The 27,309-nt window shown below is 35.7% G+C and overlaps 1 protein-coding gene across 6 annotated transcripts in view; it reads right to left on the bottom strand.

The window, feature by feature from the left end:
- TAB2 (TGF-beta activated kinase 1 (MAP3K7) binding protein 2) overlaps positions 1-27,309 on the bottom strand; it is a 90,800-nt gene that overhangs the window by 50,333 nt on the left and 13,158 nt on the right. The window contains exons 2-3 of one of the 6 annotated variants that reach the window (XM_023188437.3): positions 17,521-17,669; positions 8,662-8,744 (exon numbers count right to left, since the gene is read on the bottom strand). The exons of 1 other annotated variant lie outside the window; for it this stretch is intronic. The gene's annotated coding sequence lies outside the window, so the exon portion shown is untranslated. Of the gene's footprint in view, positions 1-8,661; positions 8,745-17,520; positions 18,214-22,539; positions 22,633-27,309 lie in introns of those variants that run through there. 4 more of the 6 variants (XM_023188438.2, XM_023188439.1, XM_023188435.1 and 1 more) reach the window with 4 other exon arrangements.

Here is a 27,309-nt window from a genome sequence, read left to right as displayed (position 1 = left end):
GTGACACAATGGCTTCCCCTGTGCCTTCGGCCATGATTGTAAGCTTCCTGAAGTCTCACCAAAAGGTGAGCAGATGCTTAGCAACATGCTTCCTGTACAGCCTGCAGAACCAGGAGGCAATTAAACCCTTATTCTTTCTAAATTACCCAGTCTTGGGTATTTCTTTATAGCAATGCAAGAACAAATTAACACATGCTAACACACACACACACACAAAAAATTCAGAAAAAAAGGGTATCATCTTCTGATGTAAAAATCTAACATGCAAATAAGGTAAACAAAATACCTATATATCAAGAGCATTTACTTTAAAAAAACTGGCACAAGAATTTTGAATAAAAGATTAGGAAATAGTATACAAACTATAGAGCTGGATTTATGACAGGTATCTCAGTTTAAAGTAAACTTATTAATGTACTTCCATTATATTAATAGTTAATGGAGACTACTTATACTATTATCTCAATAGATACTAAAAGCACATTTAGGAAAATTTAAGTCTTACTTTTGGGAGAAAAAAACTTGGTTTCAGTTCCAGAATGATAGTGTACTGAGCTAGTTCAGAACTTCTTCTGTTATGAAAAACCAAAAATAATGAAAAAATGATTGACTTTGTTTTGTAACAGCAGAGCTTGCAAGAAAAGAATTCCCTGGTGCCAGAAACAAAGACAGAATTAAAAGCCACTATAATAAGTGTTTAAGTTAAAATACTGTGGTGATGTGTGGGGGAGAAGAGTTTCGAAGGAGAGAGATATAGTTATTAGAACCAGACATACTGGAGCTGGGGTTTTAATGCTATGTGGAAAGAAGACACACTATAGGACCACACCAGGAAGACATTTTATTTAAATGAAATAGTTGCATAAATAAAGCCTAGATTCTGGAAGGTCCTTCCTTACTAGGAAAAAGCAGCTAAACCTCTATCCATTGCCACATAGGAGCCACAAGAACTGAAATTCACTAGAGCCATGAGTGGGAAGGAAACATCTCTCACAAAATTAAAGACATGCGCCTGCACCATGCACAGGTGTGGAATCCAAATTTACAGTACAGGTGTAAAAAAGAAACTTGAAATTAACAAAAAAATTGGTCTGAGGCTGGTAATACCATAGGATTCCTGGCAGAAACAAAAGCGAAACTGCTATGGACTTACTTCTGTAACCCAGGAAGCAAAGGATTTCTAGAGGTAAAACATGAAAAACAAATAACATCATATTGAAAATGAGCTCATGTTAAATAAAATTCAAAAGCACAAAGAAATAATCCACCATGACTAAAGATCAGGAACACTAATTAGATGATTAATATCTAAGAATATAAAAGAACAGAACCTGAAAGAACCTATAAAATAAAAATATTTAAAATGACTGTGGAGATAAAAGGAAATCATAATAATAAGATATAAAGTGAAAAGGCAAGATTTGAAAAAGAATCAATGAAGACTTCTAGCAAACGTATCATCATAAAATGTTAACAATCAATGAATAGGTTATAACAACAGCAGAAAGTACCTGAGACCACAGAGGAAGGTGAACTGGAAGATGGATAAGAGAATAGCAACCAGGAAGCAGCAGAGCTTATAAAGCAATGGAATATATGGAAGAGAAAATGAGAAACAGAATGAAAATACGTACTGCATCTAATAGAGGACTTGTACAAAGAAAGATGTGAAAGAATAAGGGAAAGGCGAAATTCAAAGAGATAATGGTTGAGACACTGACAGTATGTTTCTTTATAATATACTGAAAACCCGCACGCGCGCGCGCACACACACACACACAGACACAAAGTTCTGAAGAGAAGAATAAAAAGAAATCAGCAGCTAGATATATTGTAGCGAAACTGCAGAGTACCAAAGACAAAGATTTTATCTTTAAAACTATCAGAGAGAAAAGAGCCATAATCTACAAAGGAATAACTAGATTGATAAGCTTCTAATTAGTCATAGTCGATGCCAGAAGACAGAATAATACAAGTTGAGCATCCCTAAACTGAAGATATGAAATACTCCAAAACTGAAAACTTTCTGAGTCCAACAGGATGCCATGAGTGGAAAATTTCACGTAAGTACTTAAGATAAACTTTGCTTCATGTACAGAATAACTTAAAACATTGTATAGAATTACCTTCAGGCTATGTGTATAAGGTGGATATGAAATATAAATCAGTATCGTGTTTAGACTTGGATCTCATCCTGAAGATACTATATATATACAAATATCCCCAAATCTGAAAAAATCCAAAATCCAAAACACTTTTGGTCCCAAGCATTTCTAATAAGGGATATTCAACTTATATATACACATTTCTGAGAGAACATAACTGCAGATCTAATTTAATTTGCAGACCCTATGATTCAGCAATTTCACTTCTAGGAACTTACTTGAGAAAACAGACAATCACGTAAAGATATATATATGAAAAGGCTGGGCGTCGTGGCTCATGCCTGTAATCCTAGCACTTTGGGAGGCTAAGGCAGGTGGATCACTTGAGGTCAGGAGTTCGAAACCAGCCTGGCCAACATGGTGAAACCTCGTCTCTACTAAAAATACAAAAAATTAGTCGGGCTTGGGGGTGGACGCCTGTAATCCTAGCTACTTGGGAGGCTGAGATAGGAGAATTACTTGAACCCGGGAGATGGAGGTTGCAGTGAGCCAAGATCGCACCACTGCACTCCAGCCTGGGTGACAGAGCATGACTGTCTCAAAAAAAAAAAAAAAAAAAAGATATATATGAAAACATGTTTATTAGAGTATAATTTATAACATGATAAATACAGAAACAAGCTAAATGTTGTAAAGTATTAAGTTCATCTAAATGTACTGACATGGGCAGCTGTTCATTACAACCGTTCAAGGGGGCAGAAGTATATGACTAAACAACGTATAATGTAATCCATTTACATATTGATAAAGACTCTCTACTATTACTTTATACCCATCAAGGCTAAAATGTGTTTCTTTTATTTATTTTTTTCTTGAGATGGAGTCTCCCTCTATTGCCCAGGCTGGAGTGCAGTGGCACAATCTTGGCTTACTGCAACCTCCACCTCCTGGGTTCAAGTGATTCTACAGGCTCAGCCTCCCAAGTAGCTGGGACTACAGGTGCGCGCCACCACGCCCAGTTAGTTTTCATATTTTTAGTAGAGATGGGGCTTCACCACATTGGCCAGGCTGCTCTCAAACTCCTGACTTTGTGATCCACCCACCTTGGCCTCCCAAAGTGCTGGGATTACAGGCGTGAGCCACTGCATGCGGCTAAAATGTTTTACACTGAAAACACACTACTTTTAAAAAGTAAAAATGAATTAAAAGTAAATAATAAAGACATGATTATTTCAGTTTTCAGCCACTAGACTGTTACAAATGTCATAATACTGGTGAATGAAATAATTTGAATAGTCAAGGTATCTGTAAAAAGTAATGTATGCTCTTTTGAACTGACAGGTGCATTTTTATAAATTACTGTAAAAAAAATCTATGGAAAGGTGAAAGTCTGTTTGTAGCAAATTAATCATATAAGAGATTTTGTTTTAATGCTGGAATTCATTTCAAACCAAACAAAAACAAACTCCTAAATTCTACACTACAAGAGTGAATACTCAACATCTGATGTCAAGATCTACAGATGAAGTCGCTTTAGATCCATCCTTGCCTGCTATGGTCTGAATGGTCATGTCCCCTCAAAATTCATATGTGACATCCTATCCCCCAAGATGACAGTATTGGGAGGTGATCAGGTTTGAAGGAACCTACATGAATGGGATTAGTGGCCTTATAAAAGAGGCCCGAGGGAGCTCAGTTGCCCCTTCTACCATGCGAGGACATAGCTAAAAGGTGCCACCTACGAACCAGGGAGTGGGAACTCACCAGACATTCAATCTGCTGGTGCCTTGATCTTGGACTTCCTGGAATCCAGAACTATACAAAATAAACTTCTGTTGTTTATAAGCTACCTAGCTTATGGTATTTTGTTACAGCAGCCTGAAAAAGATTATCATCTTATTTCTGTAACCTTGTTTAATGGTTGCTTATTTTGACAATCCACATCTATGTGTATAAAATGAAGCTGAGTCTCACTTTCAGTTAACTCCCAATTTTAGTCACAGAAGCACTGTGAAATCTTGCCTTTAATAAGGCCATACTAAGTTTTCTACAAACACCTGTTGAATGGCAGTTTCCTACATTTCTATGTGCTAAAGTAGAACTACCATTACCGTTACTTAGAAGGAAATAAGCATTTGGAATTCTCTAGGACATTAGGAAATATGATTAAATTAGGAGGTATCAGAACAGATTCAGTAATTTAAATTTTACAAAATCTATTTGAAAACCCAATATATCACTTTGTCATTTATCACTTCTCAAAGTGCCCTTCAATGGCTTTAAGTGTTACATGGAAAAATAAGTTTTTTTTTTTTTTGGCAATACATTTGAAAACGCTATTACTTAAAGTTAAGGAAGTTTCTTTTTTTCTGGACTTTAACCTCCACTGTGAATCTTTGGGTAGCTGCAACAGATGCAATATTTCCCAAATTTAGTTGGGCATGATCCTATTTACCCAAAAACATCTTGAGGTAGGAAGCACATAGGTAAACAGTGTCATGTAAGTAAGGTAATCAAAAGACAGCAGTACCCTTCTCTCTTAGGAATTTATGCTAAGGAAGTGATTCAACATAAGTTTAACATAGTTTTTTTTTTTTGAGATAGAGTTTCGCTCGTCACCCAGGATGGAGTACAATGGTGTGATCTTGACTCATTGCAACCTCCACCTCCTGGGTTCAAGCGATTCTCCTGCCTGAGCCTCCTGTGAAGCTGGGTTTACATGTCTTTGTCACCACGCCCGGCTAATTTTTGCATTTTTAGTAGACACGGGGGTTTCTCCACGTTGGCCAGGCTGGTCTCGAACTCCTGACCTCAGGTGATCCACCCACCTTCGCCTTCCAAAGTGTTGGGATTACAGGTGTGAGCCACCACGCCTGGCCTAAGTTTAAAATAGTTTTCTAACAGTAAAAACCAAAAAAGAACCAAACAGCTTAACTTTTGGAAAGCAGCTTTTTGAACTGTAATTTAATAATACTTGACTATTATGCAGACATTAAAACTTATTAAAACCTCAGAAAATGCAAGGAAATAGTCATGTAATATTTGGTAAAAACAGAAAGACATTATCATGTAAAAAATTTTCCCTGGGGAAAATTTTAAATTGGAGATAAAACCAAAAAGTATAGGGGTGGCGGATCATGGGAGCTTTGATTTATTAAAAACTAATGATCTTTAATTAACATCCAAATGTCTGTTAACACATCACTTGGTGAGGGGAATCCTCACCTCAGAGTGCAGTCTCTATAGATGTCAATTTGGCAATCTCTATCAAAATTAAAACTGCATTTATCTTTTCACTTCACAATTCTACTTTTATGAACCTGTTTGCAGATACAGTCACACAGAAAACCATATATATTTACCAAAGCATGTCTGTAATGATAAATAACCAAAAATTACTTAAGTATCTGTTAATAGTGATGTGTAAACTATGGTCATTCACAAGAGTATAATGTACTACACAGCCATTAAAAAGAATGAAGTGCCAATATGGAATAATCCCCAAGATACAATACTCAGTTAAAAACTACCACCACTAAGTGCAGAATAGTGTTCTGCATTCTCTTACGTACAAGAACACACACACTTTTACGTGCACAGAATATCTTTGGAAGGATACACAAGAACTGGTAACACTGGCTGCCTTTAGGGAACACAATTAAGGGAGATTTACTCTTCGTTATACATCTTCTCTAATAAAAAACACATAAATAATTTAAATTAGAAAAACCTATTTTATTTAATACATTGTTTCTGTAATAAAAAATATTCAATAGAAAGTAAAAATAATGTGTTTTATATTTCATCTTACAATTTAGATTGGGGAAATGAAGATGCTTCAAAGTGTTATGTAGTCTGAGATTACCTGAAGTTCTAAAATTGAGATTACATTTTATGACATGATTTTGTGACACGATCTACCGTCTAACATATTAAGTACTTATTTAATCAAAAGTTTTGAGATTTGCACAATCCAAAATGAGGCTTTAGAGAGTGCTTGTTTACCTACTTCTCTTTCGATTTCAGGATCAAATAAACAAACTGATGTGATAACATAAGAAGGCATACAGATACACTAATTAAGTTAAGTAGGTGTTTGTGTTCAAAGGGCATAATTGCATTTTAGATAGCAGAAGCTGGGACCAATTAGATGCACATAATTGAGGTTTTGATGAATGTTATAAAGAAACTAATATCCAGTAAAGGATACTGTAGAGAAATTTAAATTTTATCTAGACATCTGTCAACACTGAGAAGCAAGCAAATGGAGAAGCAGGATTTAACTCTTATGCATAAATGTAATTTGAACTCCAAAGTTTCAATGGGTTAAAATTTTGGGGTTAAAAAACATATACGTGTATGTATGTCTCTTTACATATGTATACACACACAAATATATAAATATATATATATATATTTAATCTCTCACTCTCTATATATAGAGAAACAAAATATACATCTGAAGAAAAGTTAGAAAATAAGCATTGTTTTAAACGACTGCATAACAGTCCATCAGGTCAATATATTACTATTTAGCCAGTCTTGTAAACAAATAATTAGGTTGTTTCCAATTTTTCTCTAGAAAGCTATGCAAAATGTTTTTTGTATATGGACAATTTCCGTATTTAAATTATTTCCTCAGAACATGACTTCATATTCACAATGTCAAGGCAACAATATGAAGGTCAACCTTTAGATTTTATCTTTATTTTATAGACTTAAAGGGGTCATTCCCCACTTAATTTTTTCCTAATGTCTATGTAATATCCTGCTTGCTAGCACTAAGTTAGTGTTTCTCCATTCTGGATGCACATCTGAATCACTTGGGGAAGAAACTGGTAACAATGATTATCTGAGGAAGAAGAGGGAAACTGGGAGAATAGGGGCTGGGCAGGAAGGCTTAAGAGACTTTCTTTTCACTGCACACTTTTTTGTGCTTGTTGAATTACGTATTATATTCCTGTGTTACCTAGTGAAAGAGGGAAGTAAGGGGAAGGAGTAAGGTGGAGAAAGCATCGGCAGCAGCAGCACCTACAGAGCTTTGAAACGCACAGTCCAAAGTTGGGGAGGTAACTCAAACCTAATAATGAGTATTAGAATTTCTGGACGTAGGGCTTACACACGCATCTCTGTTACTCAAAGTAAAAACAAGATACTCCACCAGTAACTGTGATGGGAAGTCAAGGTAGAGAACCATGGATTCAATAATTCCACTTTACAAGTCTGATGATGTTCAAAACAGGTAAATCTTAGAGCAAACAAAGTTGAGTGTGTAAGCAGGAGCCAAAACCTTAAAAGCGCCTTAAGATTTAAGATATGGTACAAAAACGACAACTCTCTCCTCATCAAGAAAAGGGTGTTTCCTAGACCAGCATTTTTTAGTTTGGTCTGTAGACCACCTGAAACAAAATCACTGGGCTTCATCCTGGACCTACTGAACCAAAGTCCCTAAGTATAAAGTCCAAGTATGTTCACTGATTCATCTCTGAATCCACTGTGAAGGGCCCTCTCATGACAACTGCTCATCTGAATGTTTCTTCAAGTAAAGTTTACTCCAGTTCCTATAAGACTTCTAGTTGATTAACACAGTAAATGAAAGGCAGGGAAGGGACTAATCAAAAACCAAGATGGCTATGGTCAAAGGATCACATATAAGAGGTGCTTATAGTAAAGTATTGATTTAAGGAAGGAAAACAGAGATGGAAAGGGGTGTGGAATTTCATGAGTTTAAAAAACTAGGTGAAAGGCAATGAAATAAAAAGAATTACTAAAATGAAGTCAGTTACCAACAAGCCTACAACAGGAATGGTCAGAAACTTTTATGTAACTTGATAAGAAACGGGAAAGAAGTAACTAGGGGAAGAAAAAATTACCTCTATTAAGTATACACAAACAAGTTCTGCAGCTACTATATATTTAAGAATGTAGGAAAATGCAGTTGTACAATAAACACATGTGGATCACCACAGGTCAGCTAAAAATGAAGCTTATTATAAAATAAAAGCTGTTTTTGGGCAGGTAAATTTATGAAAAATCTTTTACTATCAAGAAGGTGCCATACAAAGTAAATGGTAGAGCAAAGCTAAATTCCCAGAGATCTAACTTTTAAAAATAAAAGGAATAACTGGTAACAATCTCACATAAACTCCTCAATTTACATAATTTAAACTTGACAAAGTATTGGCCTTTACTATTAAAATCTTAACAAAGAAAAGGAACCAATGAATAAACAAAATGTTACTCTGAGACAGGCATAAACTTTTCTGAAGAGTAGAGTTTCCTAAGAGTAGGATTAAAAGAAACATCATTCTACCTTAGCCATGCATGCTTCTAAAATTTTCTGGTGAAAGAACATGTTAATAGTTTAAAACAGAGATAACCTAATGTTGCAAAGTATTTCAACCTCAGTTCCGTAAGTGCACACTGTCTTATCTAACTAGATGAGACAATTATGATATAATGTATATAAAACAGTATTTGATACATAGTGATAGCTGGTTAAGTGTAAATTCTAGGATTCCATGGGTTCATTTATGAAGTTTAATATGCTACTTACTTGCAGTAACTTCTTGGGCAAATCATTTAATTTCTCTGTGCCTCAGTTTCCTCATCTATAAAATGGTGATGACAGAGTGGCTACTTCATAGGATTGTTATGAGAATTAAATGAGTAATCCATGTAAGATAATAAAAAAGAGTACATAGTAAGTACACATGTAAATAAAATATCAATACTATCATTTCATTCTTTGTAAAATGGAGAAAACAACTCGAAGAGCTTCAAGGATTAGTGACAACATAATTAAACCCAATTGCATCATATCTGTCCTGCCTACAGCAAAAAGTACAAACTGCTAGTAGTAGTAATTATTTATTCTAAATATCATGGACTTCCACAAAGAACAAAGGAACAAAACCTTACAGGGCTGCACATTACCCTGGTTGCAGAATACTGTAGGGCTGGATTGAGCCTTTAGGGCCTTCCTTTTCAATGTATATGGGACAAAAAACTTGCAGTTGGGGAAATCTGACAAAACTACATGACAAACTCAACAGTACTATGTTGTGCAAAGTACTAGATAAGTGGCATAAACTGTGTTATAATAGGTGCTTAAAGGGATCTCGCTGGGCTGAGGAGGAAGTGGGAAAGTATCAAAGCATAGGAACTTAAAGTATAAAAGAAGACAAGTAAGGCAGATTCTGAGGATCGTGTCACCTGTCTTGCAGGAGGGACAAAGAAGAAAGAAGGGGATTATGAAGAAGGTACTCAGGATGGGGAGTAGTTACAGGAGAAGATGAGAAGATGAATGAAGGTTTCAGGGTATAGTGGTCTTTATCCAAGAAGACCTTGAGATATGCTAATGCTAAGGTTTTAACATATGTCAAACTATATATACATCATTTTCTCTTTGCCCCATTCTTATATAATTATGAGTTTTGTTGGAAGAAATTTAATTACGCTAACAAAGTAAGCTGGGCACGGTGGCACACGCCTGTAGTCCCAGCTACTCGGGAGAGGCTAAGGAAGGAGGATCCATTGAGCCCAGGAGTTCAAGGATGCAGCGAGCGATGATTGCGCCACTGCACTCCAGCCTGGGTGACTGAGATCTTAAAAAAAAAAAAAAGGCATAAAATATGGTTCACACCGAATATCAAACAGTAGTAGGAAGAAATACATAAAATTCACTTCTCAACCACGTTAGGATTCTTCCTTAGCTTGTGTACAAGAATGTAAGGAGATTTTTCCATTTCAACATATGCTAAAAGCAAATTCCGGTTTCTAAAGTAACCATTACAGGTAAAAATTTTTTCTGTAAATCATAAAATCCTGAATTGGACAGAATTCTAGGAAGTTATCTTGTAAAAGTATAATTCAAGATATCTGAAAAATGCCTTGGTGCCCAGTCGTCTCCTTGTTAGACTTCCTCTTCTCGCAGTCAATCCAATTTACCTCTTAAAACCAAGCCCTGGTCACAAAGAAAATTCTTTACGTGAAAAATATTAGTTCCCAGCCGGGCGCGGTGGCTCACGCCTGTAATCTTAGCACTTTGGGAGGCCGAGGCGGGTGGATCATCTGAGGTCAGGGGTTTGAGACCAGCCTAGTCAACATGGTGAAACCCTTTCTCAACTAAAAATACAAGAAGTAGCCAGGCATGGTGGCAGGTGCCTGTAATCCCAGCTACTCTGGAGGCTGAGGCAAGAGAGTTGCTTGAAACCAGGAGGCGGAGGTTGTAGTGAGCTGAGATCGCGCCACTGCCCTCTTGCCTGGGCGACAGAGTGAGACTCCATCTCTGAATGAATGAATGAATGAATGAATGAATGAATGAATGAATGAATGTATGTTAGTTCCCAAGCAGAGAGACTATTTTTCACTGGTGTATCCTAACTACTTAGTATATGTCAAGTGGATGCTCAGTAAATATTTGTTGTAATAAGTCTCTAAATGAAGATCAGAATACATATAGTTTTTAGACTACTGTAAAAAGTGTTTATCCCCCCAAAACTCAAGCATTTTCCTTAACCTCAGCTATAAGTCAGTGCTGCTATATCTGTTTTGAAAATGTAAATATGTTCCATCACGATTGATATGAAAGAACAATTTGAACATTAAGTGAATTTTGCTGTAATTTCATTTGTAAGAAACACTAGGTGAACACAAAAAGCCATATCGAGCTAAAACAAATATATGAATATACATTTTATATATTCATATATTCATTGTATATTCATATGAATATACCAAAAGTAAACATGAACACATCTGAAACATTTACCAGCTACCTCAGCTTAACAGATCTGCATGTTATTAATCACACCCAGCCACATTACTGATTTCAAAAAACTCTTTTCTTGACTACTTTTTTTTTTTTTTGAGACAGAGTGTCGCTCTGTTGCCTAGACTAGAGTGCAGTGGTGCGATCTTGGCTCGTTGCAACCTCCGCCTCCTGGGTTCAAACAATTCTCCTGCCTCAGCCTCCCGAGTAGCTAGGATTACAGGTGCATGCCACCATGCCTGGCTAAGTTTTTGCATTTTTAGTAGAGATGGGGTTTCACTATGTTAGCCAGGATCATCTCAATCTCCTGGCCTTGTGATCCAACCACCTCTGCCTCCCAAAGTACTGGGATTACAGGCGTGAGACACGGCGCCCAGCCGTGACTACTTTACAATAACTCACAACCTGCAACTCTTCCTGTGTTCCCTCCCATAAGCAAACTTTAGGTCTTATTCAGGGAAAAGTACAATATTCATTGTAGTATTTACATATTTCTTAATTTATTTTACATATTTCTTAATGTATTTATTTCTTAATTTATTTAACATGAATAAAATTGTTATCTGTAAGTTTTTTTAATTTTTTTTGAGATGGAGTTTTGCTCTTGTTGCCCAGGCTGGAGTGCAATGGCGTGATCTTGGCTCACTGCAACCTCCACCTCCCGGATTGAAGCGATTCTCCTGCCTCAGCCTCCCGAGTAGCTGGGATTACAGGTGCCTGCCACCACACCCGGCTAATTATTTTGTAGTTTTAGTACAGACGGGGTTTCATCATGTAGGCTAGGCTGGTCTCGAACTCCTGGCCTCAGGTGATCCACTCGCCTTGTCCTCCCAAAGTGCTGGGATTACACGCATGAGCCACCTCGTCTTATCTTTTTTTTTAATGTTCACAGGTGACGTTTCCAAGTGTTATACCCATAATTCCATTTTTCCCCATAAGCCCTGTGTGTTTTTTTGCGTGACTTTGCATAGCATGGTGACATTTAGGAACATGCCTCTGGCTCAACAACTGACTATTAACATTAACCTCTCCAGGATGCCAAATGGGATGGCAGAATGTTTCAGTCTATCTATTTAGTTGTCAATATGATGCTAACAGTTTCTTTTTCTTTCTTTCCTTCTTTATCTTTCTCTTTCCTTCTCTCTCTTTCTGAGACAGGGTCTTGTTCTGTCAACCAGGCTGGAGTACAATGACACAATCATGAATCACTGCAGCCTCAATCTCCTGGGTTCAAAGGATCTTCCCTCTTTAGCTTCCTGAGTAGCAGAGACTACTGGTGCACACTACCACAACTGGTTAATTATTATATTTTTTTGGTAGGAGCTCCCTGTATTGCCAAGGCTGGTCTTGAACTCCTGGACTCAAGTCATCCTCCCACCTTGGCCTCCCAAAGTGCTGGGATTACAAGTGTGAGCCACTGTGCCTGGCCCAGCTTCTTATTATTAATTACAATTTCTCTCTTCTGTGAATTGGCTGACATTATCACACTGCCATGAATTACTCTTAAATAATATCTTTACCACAGAAAGAAGTGTTGATAATGTAGTCAGAATAGCTGGATGATGCTAGAATAGTTTTGAATTAAAGCAAATTTTAAAATCTTTTGACTTCAAAGAACATTTCAAAAATTACACATAAAATAAGAATCATATTACCTAAGTACATATACTATTTAAATACCTTTTACATTATTGACATATTATACAAGTATCATATCATATACCAGTTAGGTAATACTTGATGCACTTCAGATTTAATTAACTTTAAAAGAATTTATAAATGTTAATTTAACAAAGTTTTTAAACTTACTTTTTACAGTAAATTATTGGAATTATATTTCTTGGAGCATGATGTTACAATTCTATCAAGGCAAAGCAAACTTAATCTCCATTTAAGATAAAAATGAGATAACTATAATTAATCTTTATCATAAACTTTATCACAAAAGTTATAATACTAAATCATTTCACATAGATAATCAGTTATCTGCAAAAATAATATAATCTAAATGCTACTTATTTTAAGTTAGCTATTATGTTCAGATTTAGAGTGATTTAAAACTTAAAGGGAGCAAATGATTATGTTATTAAAAACTAGATTTCTTAATTTTATAAGCCTACAATAATTTACTTTCTAAAGAATAACAATAAACATTAATAAATAAAGTAGCATAATAATCCACACTACTTCCTCTTAAAGAGAAAATTTCCCATTTTCTCATTTAACGCACTGCCTTAAGGCCATGAATGCTGACAATTTCTGATGGTTAACAGGCTTACCAGTTATAAGTTCTTCTAAAAGGAATGTGCAAGTCGGCCACACTTGGCAATTTATGTATTGTGGTTTTGTGGTAGGTACTACATTTTCTAAGGATCAAGAAAAGTGCAATAAATCTAAGACGGAATGGTTATACTTCATCAAAACATATTATATAACTGACTACCTTTTGTGTATTTTATAATTCATATCTCATTATTGTTTTGCAATACATTATCGTTCACTGCCCTCTTTCACTCTAATTTTTGGATAATCTATCCTGTGCATAAATATCATCTATAAAAGAAAACAGGAGCTAAGTATGATAATGAGTTCCTATTTATGGGTAAAAGGGAAAGAGGAGAAAATAAAAGCAACCAAAGGAACCAATTTTCATCTTACATCAACCATAAACATTTATAACAAACAAAGTAACGCAATGATGTGTAGAAATTTTAATAATTTGGTTAAATATTAATTTAAAATGGCACCTTAACATTCAGAGAAAGTTATAAGAAGTATCACCGGCTGGGCACGGTGGCTCATGCCTGTAATTCCAGCACTTTGGGAGACCGAGGCGGGCTAACCACCTGAGGTCAGGAGTTCAAGACCAGCCTGGCTAACATGGTGAAACCCTCTCTCTACTAAAAACACAAAAATTAGCTGGGTGTGGTGGCAGGCGCCTGTAATCCCAGCTATTTGGGTGGGTGAGGCAGGAGAATCGCTTGAACTCGGGAGGCAGAGGTTGTGGTGAGCCGAGATTGCGCCATTGCACTCCAGCCTGGGTGACAAGAGCGAAACTGTCTCAAAAAACAACAACAAAAAAAGTATCACCCAACTGATCCCCATGCAGTTTCAGTTCCTTACTTGATCCCATGTTTTTTCCTGTTCATCTCATGTAATTCTGCTCATTTTCTTTCTAATGTCATGGCCCTCAGCTGCCTTTTCCCATAGTCCCATAGTGGACTACTGATCAGCTGCTAAGGGAGAGGGGTGTGTGTGTGTGTGTGCACAACAGCACTAGGAGTATGATAATTAGTCCACAAGTTAGACAAAGTGTACATGGATATTTGCTACTACTAATAAGGTACCAGAGTTCTGGCTTTCTATCCATCCATCCATCCATCCACCCATCCACCCCTTCTTCCCTCTCATCATCTATCCAGCTATATGAATTAAAGCATCTAATCTAGAAAAAACACACATGTGTTTAAAGTGGCGTAAACAAGAACGGTCATCCCAGTGTGTGTTTCTAAAAACAACCTCAATGGCCATCTAGGAGGAATAAATAAGTACACTATTGCATAGCCACACTAAGGAACACCATGCAGCTTTTTTGTTGTTGTTATTGTTATTTAGTGGAATATGATATCCAAATAATTATATGGACCTATAAGATATTATTGATTGAAAAACAATCAAGATGCAGATTCCATGTATAACACCTTTTGTGTAAAAATAAAGATACACAAAAGATGTATTACATTAAAAAGCTTTTAAAAAATGTTTTGTCCTTTCCTATGATGCTGAAAATAGATGTATTTTAAACAGATATTTTTATATGATTGTATAGGAAGTATTCTGAAAGTATAGACACACTAATTATTCTGGAGAGGCGGCTGAGTAGAATGATACATGGATGAAAGGTATTCCAAGGAGGTTTAGTCATCTGTTCCAATTTTTATAATAATACATATTCATGCATTACTATAAAGTTATTCCTTACATATTTCTCCACAACATTACTTGTATTCTGATATGTAGATAGAGTAAGAATAGAACAGAATGAGTTATTTGAAAGTAACCGTATTAGCCATGTGTTGTCTATGATAAAACTGTTATGGATATGCAGTTTACAGCTGCAGCACTGACCAATCATTAGGATGCTTGATAGATGAGATTTACAGTTACTTTCTAACTTAAATGTTACTTATGAATTTATATATGTAGGTCCATCCATGATTAACCATGTCTAAGCTTAGTGTCATAATTTGTAATCCTTGTTTAAAACAAAGAAGCCAGGTGACTTTTTTTTTTTTTTTTTTTACCTAAAGGCTAACTCAAGGTAAACTATTTATTACTAAAGCACTTAAACTGACTAAGTATTACACATCTACCAATGAGATGGTTTAATTAATTAAAGGAAAGAGGTATGGGGTGGTAGAAAGAGAAGTAGGCTTATTGTTACTATTAAATGTAAGAGTCCCCCAATAAACACAGTATCTTTATGGAAAGTTATTGTACTATCATACACAAAGGTGGACAAGACACACTGCTTTCTCTGAGCCTAGAGTATAATCACTTTGGTTCTACACTTACTATGAGCCAAGTCCTGTGCTAAATGCCTTAAACATGTATTATTTCAGTTACTTTTTACAATATTCCTGTAGTGAGGATCAAGTGAGAAGCTGAAGGTAAAACTCTTTACACAATGCCTGATAGAGTAAATGTCCCTTATTAGGCATTACTACTGCCTAACCTCTAACTTCATCAATTCAACCTTCACTCTACGGTAGTCAGCTTTTCAAAAGATTCACTGATTTAACATGTACCAGTTCTGAGAAATCTTCAACGGATTTCCACTGCCTACTGAAGTCCAAACTTCTTCATCTGACATTCAAAAACATGTCATAGCTCCATCTCCCATCACACCCCTCTATCCAACTATTCTCTATGCATACTAGACTGCTCACAATTTCTATAATATATTAAATGCTTTCATCTTCATAACTTAGAAATACTCTTGCCACTTTCTCTAAAGAATTTTATCTATCCTTCATGGTTCAGTAAAAACATTACCTTCTCCACAAAGCTGATTCTCTCCAGTACTCTTAAGTATGCTGTACGCATCTCTACTATGACACTTCCATATTACTTGTCTGTAAGCTCACTAAAACAAGGTTTATTCATTTCTACATCCCTGCTGTGTCTAGCATACTGTTGTACACACAATTTACATTGAATAATGGAGAAAAATTTCGCCATTACTGAAAATAACTAAGACTTGATATTTATATGTAATTCCTTCTTTAATTTCTACTTCAATTCACACAACAGTGGTAATGACCCTAACTAGTAGCTCCCTTTCCAGCTCTAATTAAACACTCAGTGACACATAATTCTTTCAACACCAAACAAATAATGTGGCACCCAATCAGTGAACTAACACTGACTAAATTGCCAGATATTAAATTCATTATGCATTAATACTGCAGAAAGGGATATAGGGAAGGAGTTAAGCACATGCTAGAATATTAGGATTGCCTTTTAAATTCACAATTGGGATACAAAATTCCTCTTCAATTTTGGGTAATCTCTAACCTAGATGAACTGAACTTTAAAATCAAAAGACATGTATGATTATCCATCCATTTAGTAAATAAATTCACCTTAATCAGGGATTTTGTTTCTGCATCTATATAAATTGGTAAAAGTAATATCCTTAAAAGCTAATTGATCTTGGCCCTCTAGCCATTCATGAGTAGCTTTCTCTTGGTTAAAATCTAAGGCATTAGGAAACCTCAGTTTTTGGTTTTGCTGTTACACTTCAGGATGATTCCGACCATTTATAATTTCCTTGGCTAGGTTCTTTTGGGTAATCAAGTAAAAAAATTAGCAAATATTATACACTTAGTTTAAAAATATAGCTAAATTCTTCAGGTAAAGTACTATAAAACATTGCTTGGTTCTATCCAGAAATAATATGCGTAATTTCCAATTACTGAAGAATATATTAACCTTTTTTTTTTTTTTTGAGACGAAGTCTCACTCTGTTGCCCAGGCTGGAGTGCAGTGGCGCAATCTCAGCTCACTGCAACCTCTGACTCCCTGAGTTCAAGTGATTCTCGTGCCTCAGGCTCCCAAGCAGCTGGGACTACAGGCGCAGGCCACCGTGCCTGCCTGATTTTTTTGCATTTTTAGTGGAGGCAGGGTTTCGCCATGTACAAATATATTAACTTTTTAGGTAAAGGCATTAGTAGTGTAGAATAGTTGAGGATCTCAGGAAGAGGGAAGTAGTTTCATTAATCGAATTCCCTATATTGCTTGTACTCAATGTAAACCTTTTAAAGAAAGGCAGTTTTGTTGTTGTTGTTTTTCAATTTTTTTTTTGTACGTTTATAGGGCTTCACTCAGTAGCATTTCAAATTTATTTTTCTTATGTTTTTGCATTAGTTTGCTAATACTAGCAAACAAGTTAAATTAGAAATATTCAGGCAAAAGGTATGTTAAACTCAATACTAGCTGCATGTTACCTAGATGTTAGTGTTACTATACTTTAAAGCAAGATGACTATACATTTTGAAAGTCAAGTTTTAGTTACTATAGATTTAATAATAAGGCAGTTACACAGGCTAAGCTTGACTGGTGCCATGGACTTTAGCATACCTGGAAATAGAAAAATTCAAATTGTAGCTGTTCTTGGTTGGCCCATTGCCATTTTTGCAGCTTACAAATTGTTAATTAAGTAACTGCAGTGAGCTCATCTCTACGGGATACTTCTTTTCCAGGGCAGGTCCAGGAACTGGGTCTGGAGCCTTGAAAGCAGAAGAGAAACTAGAGTAAACTAGAGGTAGGCAGAACAAGAAATGTGACCAGATAACATTATGAGATGTAATAGCAGTAAGGTAGTCCCCAAAGTCTCTCACATAAAATATTCTGAAGGGAAAGTGGGTCTCTTAAATTGCAAGTTACCAAAGGATGCGGTTTACTTAAGTCATTCTTTTAACCTACCCAACGCTATTCCGGACTCTCAATTCCAGTAACTCAAAAGAGTAGTTTTTATGAAATCTCTAATGGTTTTTAGCAACAGACTGTCCAACAGGAGACCACAGAGTAACTCTAACAGAAAGAGAAAAACAACAACAAAATCCAAAATTGGAAATGTAAAGTCCTCATTTTCAGGTCATTTTGCTCTTCCCTTTCACTATCGTATTTCCAATCATCTTCTAAATGCTCCCCTAATTTCCTACGATCAATTCCCAGGGGTTTCTAAAGAAATGCTTTAGATATATCCAAGCAATGAACTAAATGTTAAGTTCCAATTTTTAAAAATACTTGGTAATTCTTAAAGAGGGAGGCAAAGAACAGCTCATAAGATGTGGTTCTTAACCGCACTGGAAAATCTTTTTTTTCCATTACCAAAATAGATTCAATGGATTTTTTTTTTTTTTAATTTTTGTTAGGGCCATATAAAACAAAAACCAAAAATACACTTGCAACTACGAAGGTTACAGAAATGATAGGATATTACAAATGGTAGAATGTTGTACTATTTGATTACTAAACCTGGAAATGATGTCCTTATGCTTGGTAGGCTGGTACCCTTAGGAATTTCTCTGAGAAACTAATCCCACGGGAGTCAAAATAAATAGAATTTTCTGCTACTCTCAAATGATCATAGATATTGTGAAAATTATAATAGGACAAAAAAAGTAGTGAAGACAAAGATCCAAAAACTGAACTCCCTGCATTTCCAGTAACTAGCAATATAAACAGCAAAACAGAGTAAAAGTAGTTTTTGTGAAAAATGTAAATTTCCCATCTATTGTGATGGCACATTATAGGACAAAGAATTCTGCGAGAGAGAAGTCTAAGTTCAGATCTGACTTCAGTATGGCCTTAAATTTAAACTGCAGAAATCTCCCTTCTATTAAATGCAATATCACTGCCCACCCTGCTGTACTGTCCATGAGATTTAGCTAAAGTGTATGTAAAGCACCTAACAGTGTGGCACATATAGGCATTCAATATATTTTTCTGCATTATTAAAGAATGTAACATATTTTCTTGTTCTAAACATGTGGGTATACTTAAGTTTTCATTTTCAAAAATGCCAAAGCAACAACTAGGTAGCAGGTTTTCGGTTTAAATAATTCAACTATAATCACATTCTAAGACATATAACTGATTATCTTCCAGAATAGCCACAAAGTGAGTATACGAAAGAGGTCAATTTTGAGAGCTGATGATAAATAAAAATATATAACAATTTATATTTAGGATATAAAAAGAGTTAGTAAACAAGACGACATGGAATTCTTCTCCTTCCAAGTAAAGTATAAAATACTTCTGTCAACACACCTCTTGTTAAAAAGTTGTATATAGATTGGGTATAATGCTCTTTAAAAAAACATAAAAGCAATCAATGCATGATAAAATTTCGTCTTTAAGTCAGGGAATGTTTTAGGGGCAAAGAAAAGCCTTATATATGGGCAATAATTTTCCTCTTACTGATAGAACAGTAGGTTCCACACAAAATTATTATTTACCAAATATGGCTCAAAGATCAGATTACACCTTCTCTAACATTACCAAGTAACAGATCAAGTATTACAAGCCACAAGGAATTTTTAAAAATGATTTCCTTATAGTCGTTTTAAGTGTATTCTCTGCCACAACTTTATTTTAAAATAGTTTTAAAAAGTTAACATGGAAGTGTCTTATTCAAAATATACTAAAACTTAGATAAGACTGAATTACTGTATTCCTCAGAAAGAAGGGGAAAGCGTATTTAAGTTTGAAGATTTCCATTCAGTAACCCATATGGATAGGCTTTCAGTTTAAAGACCATCAAGTAAAAAAATCACGTCAGATAAACCATTACCTTTTAAGTTTTTTAACTAGTCATCATGCTGAAATCTCATTACTTACAGCAATATTTCAGTTGATTCTCTTGGCTTTTCTAAGTATACAATGTTATTTACAAATTATAATGAATTTGCTTTTATCCTTTTAAAAAAACATAGAGTAATTTTTACCCATTATCAAAACTCCAATAAGCAGCAAAGTTAAAACCAGAAATGTATCTGTAGCTTTCTAACCTCATGTCCAAGGTTCCTTCTTTATTGCACTAGCTCGACATTACTAATACTTTTCTTTCTGAAAACTTCTTTTCCGGTCAACACTCTGCATTTTAGTTTCTTAGAATTCTTATTTCTATGCCTCTTATTAAAGTTTGCCAAAAGGATGTAGGTGTAAAGTTGTAATATTCATTCTCTCACTTGTTCCTCTGGCATCTTATTTACACTCACAGCATAACCTAAGGAGAATCTCCTTTAAATTGTAGTTTAAGCTTTTTATTCTACTTGATGAAACTTAAAAGATTCCAAATCATAGATCTGATGTTGAAAGAAGCCTTATAGATTATCTAGTCCAACACCCTTATTTAATATTTAATAGAAGAAAAACATAAAGTTCAAATAATATGTCAGTAGAATCTGAATAAAAGTTTAACACAGAAAAAAATTAGTCTTATTACTTACAAATTGTAATGTAAATGCCTACAGTTATATAAAATATAAACAAAGCAATTAAACAAATTTCAAGAGTAATTATTGAGGGCAGGCATGGTGGCTCATGCCTGTAATCCCAGCACTTTGGGAGGCCGAGGCGCGTGGATCACCTGACTCAGGAGTTTTGAGACCAGCTTGGCCAACATGGCAAAATCCCGTCTCTACTAAAAGTACAAAAATTAGCTGGGCGTGGTGGTGCACACCTGTAGTCCCAGCTACTAGGGAGGGTGAGGCAGGAGAATCACTTGAACCTGGGAGGTGGAGGTTGCAGTGGGCCGATACTGCTCTTCAGCTACAACCCCCTCAGTGTGGTTTTCATTGCCTTCTCCAGTTTGGTTCCACTAGATCAGGGGTCATGAATCCCTTTGGCAGTCTGAAGAAAGCTACAGAGTCCCCCTCAGAGTGGTTTTAAATACATAAAATACAATACCTAGGATTATAAAGAAAACCAGTTTTACTAAAATATAGTTGTTTTTGAAAGTATGGTTTTAAATGCATAAAATATGTATTACCAAGAAAACCAATTATACTGAAACAGTTATCAAGTGTTTTTAAAAACCTTGTATGTGATATATTTATACATACGCTTCTTTAGTAATACTTAATACAATAAAATCTAGCAGGAGTCTAATAAAAACCGTAATTCTGAAGTAGTAATATGCATAAAATATATTTAGAGATATCAACTGTAATCTGAAAATATCTGTGCTTTTTCTATTAGTAATAAAAAGATACAGGTACTGCTACTACTACTGTAGTCTGCTGTTTAAACTCTCATTAAAAGGAAATACTAAAATTTCAGTTCAAAGTTAATAAAAATATAAAGATGTCATTTTTTTTTCCTCATCTAAATGCATGCAGCCTTCTAAATTCTATCCCTGGATCCCTTCAGGGTCGTGCAGATTAAAACTACTCTATTAAACTCACCTGCTTCTATTTCCCAGCAGTCCCCATGCCCTTAGGAATCTGGGCAGGCTTGTCTGAACATGTTCAACCCACACTTTCCTTTCTTTGCTTACTATGCTACTGCCCTTGCTTCGAATGTTATGTCTTCATCTAGAGGCTTATCAAAATCTTAACTACCTCTTCAAAACCAATTCCAATTTCACCTTCTACTTGATTTATTTTTATCCTGCTTCAGCCCACATGGACCTTTTCCTAGAACTACTAATGTAGCTGTAGGTCAATGCTTTATGATTCAACATTTAATTATTTTCTTACATAGTTCTACTTCTGTGTCTCTACATGTAAGTTATAAGATCCCTGGAGACATGTGCTATGTGCTTATGTTTACAACACTGCCTATACACAATGTAGGCACATATAAAGTACTCAGCAAGTGCCCCCAATAAATCAAGCACAGAAGTTCATCTGTTTGGCAGCTTTCAGTACCAGAAAATACATCAAGATAAGCCAAAAGTTCCACTAAGGAGTTAAAACAGACATAAATTATGCTTATAGTTCACCTCTATCAGAACCTAGATACTCCTATTTAATTAAGAACCCAGAAGCTTATTTACTAGGCAGCAATGAATTCCAAGTAATAAATCAAGGAAGGAGCACTGAAGTCAGCACAAGACAATGATTCATTCCAAACACATTGGTTAAGCACTACTACATGCCAGGCACTGTTCTAGAGTCTATGATTCAGTTCTCATATAGCAACTTAGTGCCAGGCCTTGGACTAGAACCTGGGGTTCCTGACTCATTCTGAAGCTGTGAAACAAAAAATTATTTCTATCTTCCAGAAAAGGTTTATTATGCAGGGTAAAAGGGTGGGGAGGGGAGGAGGTGTTACTATTTCAGAAAGCAGCAAAGTATGTGAAACATTATAAAGAAATAGATTTGGAGCTATGAATGTCTATATTTACCTACACACGATATATATATTGTAAAATCTCTGTAAAATCTCTAAAATAGATTTGGGGTAAGTTTCAATCATTTTATGTACTTACTACCTAACTATACTAGATGAATGAGGTGTTACTCTGCTTATTAATAGTTTAACCACAAACACTTCATAAAATTGCATTTTTCTTCAAAGAGCCTTGCCAAGTTGCTTCATTTATTTGATATAAAAATAAAACACTAGGCCAGGTACAGTGGCTCATACCTGTAATCCCAGCACGTTGGGAGGCCAAAGCAAGAGGATCACTTGAGCCAAGAAGTTCGAGACCAGCCTGTGCAACATAGCAAAACCTTGCCTCTACAAAAAAGTTAGAAAAAATAATATTAGCCAGGCATGGTGGCTGGTGCCTGTAGTCCCAGCTACTTGAGAGGCTAAGGTGGGAGGTTAAGGCTGAGCCCAGGAAGTTAAGGCTGCAGTGAGCTATGACTGTATCACTGCCCTCCAGCCTGGGTGACAGAGTAATACACTGTTTCAAATATATGTATGTATGTGTGTGTGTGTGTATATACATATATATACACACACACATACACAGACAAACTTTTCTACCAATTTCCTGGAGGGTGGGGTGGTAGTAATGATAGTAGTAGGTATTATTCTAAATAATCTTAATCTTTTTTCCCTGGGGAAACAGACCAAAAGAGGATAATGAGACTGTGGGTAGGAAATGAGGAAATGGTCTCCACACATTTCAAGCTCTACTGCTGACTTTGACTAAAAAAAATTACTTTTCCTAAAGGGAAGTTCTTAGACTAATAGCAATGGAATTCAGTGAGTGAGGGAGGGAGGGAGGCGGAAGGGAGGGGTGGGACTGCAGCAAGTAAACTAATAGTCTGACAATACCATGCTGGCAACCTAAAGTCATCTTGTCCAAAACTCAACTCACTGCCTCCTACTCACTAATGTATTTCTCTGTTAATTTTTATAAATGACATGTTTCTAAAGCTAGAAACCTCAGAGTTCTCAATTCTTTTCCTCTCCACATATAATCAATGGCAAAGTGTCACTGATTACTCTCACAAAAATTTCTCTATTCCACCACAATGTCCTTGTTCAAGTATCTGTTACCTGGGCAATCACCTAACACCATAACCTCTTGTCTGACTGCTTGTTCTACTCTTAAAAAGTTTTTTTTTTTTTTTTTTTTTTTTTTTTAAGCGACAAGGTCTTGCTCTGTTTTCCAGGCTGGAGTGCTGTCGTGTAATCACAGATATGCAGCCTCGAACTCCTGGGCTCAAGCGATCCTCTCAACTCAGCCTCTTGAGTAGGTAGGACTACAGGTGCACCTTACCTGCACAGCTAGTTTTTTTTTATTTTTAGTAGAGATGGGGTTTTGCTATGTTGCCCAGGCTGGTCTCAAACTCCTGGCTTCAGTAATCCTCTTGCCTCGGCCTCTCAAGCCACTGGTATTACAGGCCTCATGCCTGGCTAAGCCTTTCTAAACTGTATTTCACAGTGGTAACAAACTTGGCTAGCTTCCTAAAATACTGGCTGAATCATGTCACTTTCCTCCCTAAGAAAGGCAAGAGATTTTGTAGAGATAGGCTGTAGTGAGTTTCAGCAGAAGGTGTTGACACTGACATAGGAAACAACGAAAAAAAGGCAAGAGAGAGGAGACCTGAGGATGAAGAATTTAGAATAAGTCAGAAAAATTTGGCAGAGAAAATGCTGGGAAGAATGGTATCAAGAAAGCCAAATGAAGAGTTATAACAAAAATGATTATAAAGTTTAAAGTTTATAGCAATAAATTTTTTATTAATAGCTTACATTTACTAAGTGCTAACCACTAGGTCAAATGACTTACAATGCATTCACTCATTTAATGCTCTCAATAATCATGTGAGGCAGGTACCTCTATATGAGACTCAGTTAACTACACAGTTCTGTCCTACTAGAAAAAGAATTATTTTATACAGTTCCCTTTCCTTAGTCTCTGAAATGCTTAATGCAAAGCACTTAAAACATTCTTACTATGTTGGTGTCAACAATACCAGAGAAAGACATTCTTCTTATAAACTTCATTAATTTGCCATGGACTAACACAACATATGTATCTGTACACATAGACATATAGACACACACACACACACACACACACACACACAATGGATCTGGAAATAAAATAATATGTGGTTTTAAAAATACCGAATCTCCTAATATTTAAATCTGCATTGGAATAGTAAGGGCTAAGGGTATTTTTGTCTTGTAAAGCTCAAAAGTGAAAAGGTATATAAAAACACTGAAGAGAAACTTGGCCTATACATCTACCACCTACCTGAAAATGGGCAGAAGGACTGGGTAGAAGATAGTCGGATGAACATTCCTTTCTTTTAAAATGTGCACAAGAAATTTCCTAGGAGACATGCTATTATGGACTCAACTCTAAACCTAGCCAACTATTTGCAATGTGTACTCCATTCAACACAAGAAGTCTGGGCCAAAGTTTAGATGAATTTGCAGAAATCCATTACCACTAGGGAAAAGAGAAAAAAGAGAGGCAAAAATGTACGCCTCACTAATCCTGGGTTGGGGACGCTGCTATGTATGGGTGCAATCTCTAGGGGTAGATTGCTTGTTTGGAAGCATCAGAAAGACATTCAGCCACAACCTGTACTCCAGAATCCCAAAAGCTCATTTACTTTAGAAAACAATCAGGTTTACTAGCTTTAAACTCTAGTAGTCTGTGTCCACTCATTCACAAATATTTACTGAGCACTCAAGTGCCAAGGTATCATACTCATGCTACAAAAACTGACATTTAGTGGGAGAAACTGAAAGGTAAACAGATAATTAGAATACAACATGGTAATCTTGCAATGGGGGTAAATAAAACAAAGTGCTAGAAAGATATAAATTATCAATAAGGAAATATTATTGGAGTTAATAATCAGTTACAACAGAAAAAACTTGTGGCATTTTAAAAATTTTCCAAATTACATTAATTTAAAGTAAACATGGTCAGAGCGGGACTCAGAAGATATGTCTTTCTACAAATTCTCTGTGACTAAGACTGACCTGCTCCCTTTACTGATGTATTTCTGGCCTAAACCTCTCCTTGCTAGCTATTTTAGATTCTTGTTTTTCATCTTTATTTTTCATGTATCTCTCTGGCTGTTTTTATCTGTAAGATAAATGTTGCCACAGAAAGTCATTCAGGCACTTAATAACAGTGTCAAACCCTTTCTTTCCACAACATGTAGTTACTTCATTTTATAAAGATTTAGGGCAAAGCTCTAAAAATTAGTAAGATACCATTAGATGACCACTATTACAGCCATTTACCTATCAAATAAGTATGATTAAGAACATATTAAATATGCATCCCCAAATCACCTCCCAATCCCATAATTTCTGTTGCATTTCATGTCACATACACAGCAGAACAAATCCAAATTTTCACAAAGTTCTTTCACATGTTAGAAGAGTCTGGCTTTTTGCTAATAAATCTGAAATTACAGTAACTAGAAAGCAGTCACAGGTATAGTTTTAAACAAATACCACTGTAACTTCTTTCACATCAACTCCACTGATACTCCCAAATTCATATTTTTAGTCTGAATCTCTTGCCTGAATTCCATTACACTGAATGAATTGCCTAGTTGATATCACCGGTTATATGTCTAAAAGGCATTTCAAAGTTAACACGTCCAAAAAAAAAGGCTCCTGATTGCTCAATCTAAACTTGCTACTTTACCACGCTCCCCAACTGAGTCAATGGCAACTCCATACTTCCAATTGCTTGCGCCAAAAATCTCTTGTCATCCTTGAATTCTCTCTTATGCCTCAGATCCAATTCATCAGCAATTCTTTCCCATACAGAGTTTGAAACATATCCAAAATTTGATCTGTTCTCACCCTTTCCTATTACTGTCCTGGTCCCAGCCACCCTCCTCTCTTATCTAGAGTATGACAATAATTTCTAATATATTTTCCCTGTTTAAATCTTTGCTCTATCTCCAAAGTCTACTCCACACACAACAGAGTGAATATTTAAAAAGGTAAGTTACCACTAGTTACCAGCTTAAAGAAGAAAAGCCATATGACCATATCAATTGATGTAGAAAAAAAAGCATTTGACATAATTGAAGACCTACTCATGATAAAAACACTTAACAAACTAGGAATAAAAAGGGAATTTTCTCAACTTGAAAAACAGCATCTACAAAAAACCTACAGCTAACATATACTTAATGGTGAAACACTGAATGCTTTTCCACTAAGATCAGAAACAAGCTTGTCAGCTCCCACCACTATTATGAAACAGCATTGCAAGTAGCAGAGCAAGAAATGGAAATAAAAGGCATACAGATTGGGAAGAAAAAAATGTAAATAACTGTCTCTATGCACAGGCACATCAGAAAACCCAAGGAATCTACAAAATAAACCTCCTAAAACCGATAATTTAGTAAAGTCTCAGAATATAAGGTCCACTCACAGAAATCAACCAACCATACTGCCACATATTAGACATGAACAATTGGAAATCAGAATTGAAAACACAGTATCACAATTGTTCTAAAAAATATACATCTAGGTATAAATCTAACAAAATATGCATGGGATTTTTATGCTAGAAATGAAAAAATACTGACAAAAGAAATAAAAGAATTAAATAAGAGACATACCATGTTCATGGATTGAAGACTCAACAAAATAAACATATCAATTTCCCCGAAACTGACACTGTTATAGATTCTAAATTTCACATGGAAAGTTACTAGAATAGCTAAAGCAATTCTGAAAAGGGAGAATGAAGTTAGAGGAATTTCACTATCTAATTTTAAGACTTATTATATAGTTATAGTAATCAAACAGTGTGGTATTGGTGGAGGGACAGGCACAAAGATTAATGGAACAGAACAGAGAATCCAGAAATAGATCCTCACAATTATGACTATCTGATTTTTGACAAAGGTACAAAAGCAATTCAATAAAGGAAGGATAGTCTTTTTTCTTTGGGACCTAAGGTTAGCC

The sequence above is a fragment of the Piliocolobus tephrosceles genome, chromosome 5, assembly GCF_002776525.5.
Source record: "Piliocolobus tephrosceles isolate RC106 chromosome 5, ASM277652v3, whole genome shotgun sequence".
Classification (NCBI taxonomy): domain Eukaryota; kingdom Metazoa; phylum Chordata; class Mammalia; order Primates; family Cercopithecidae; genus Piliocolobus; species Piliocolobus tephrosceles.
Note: the sequence above shows the minus strand (reverse complement) of the source record. Positions and strands in the feature narration are given on the sequence as shown.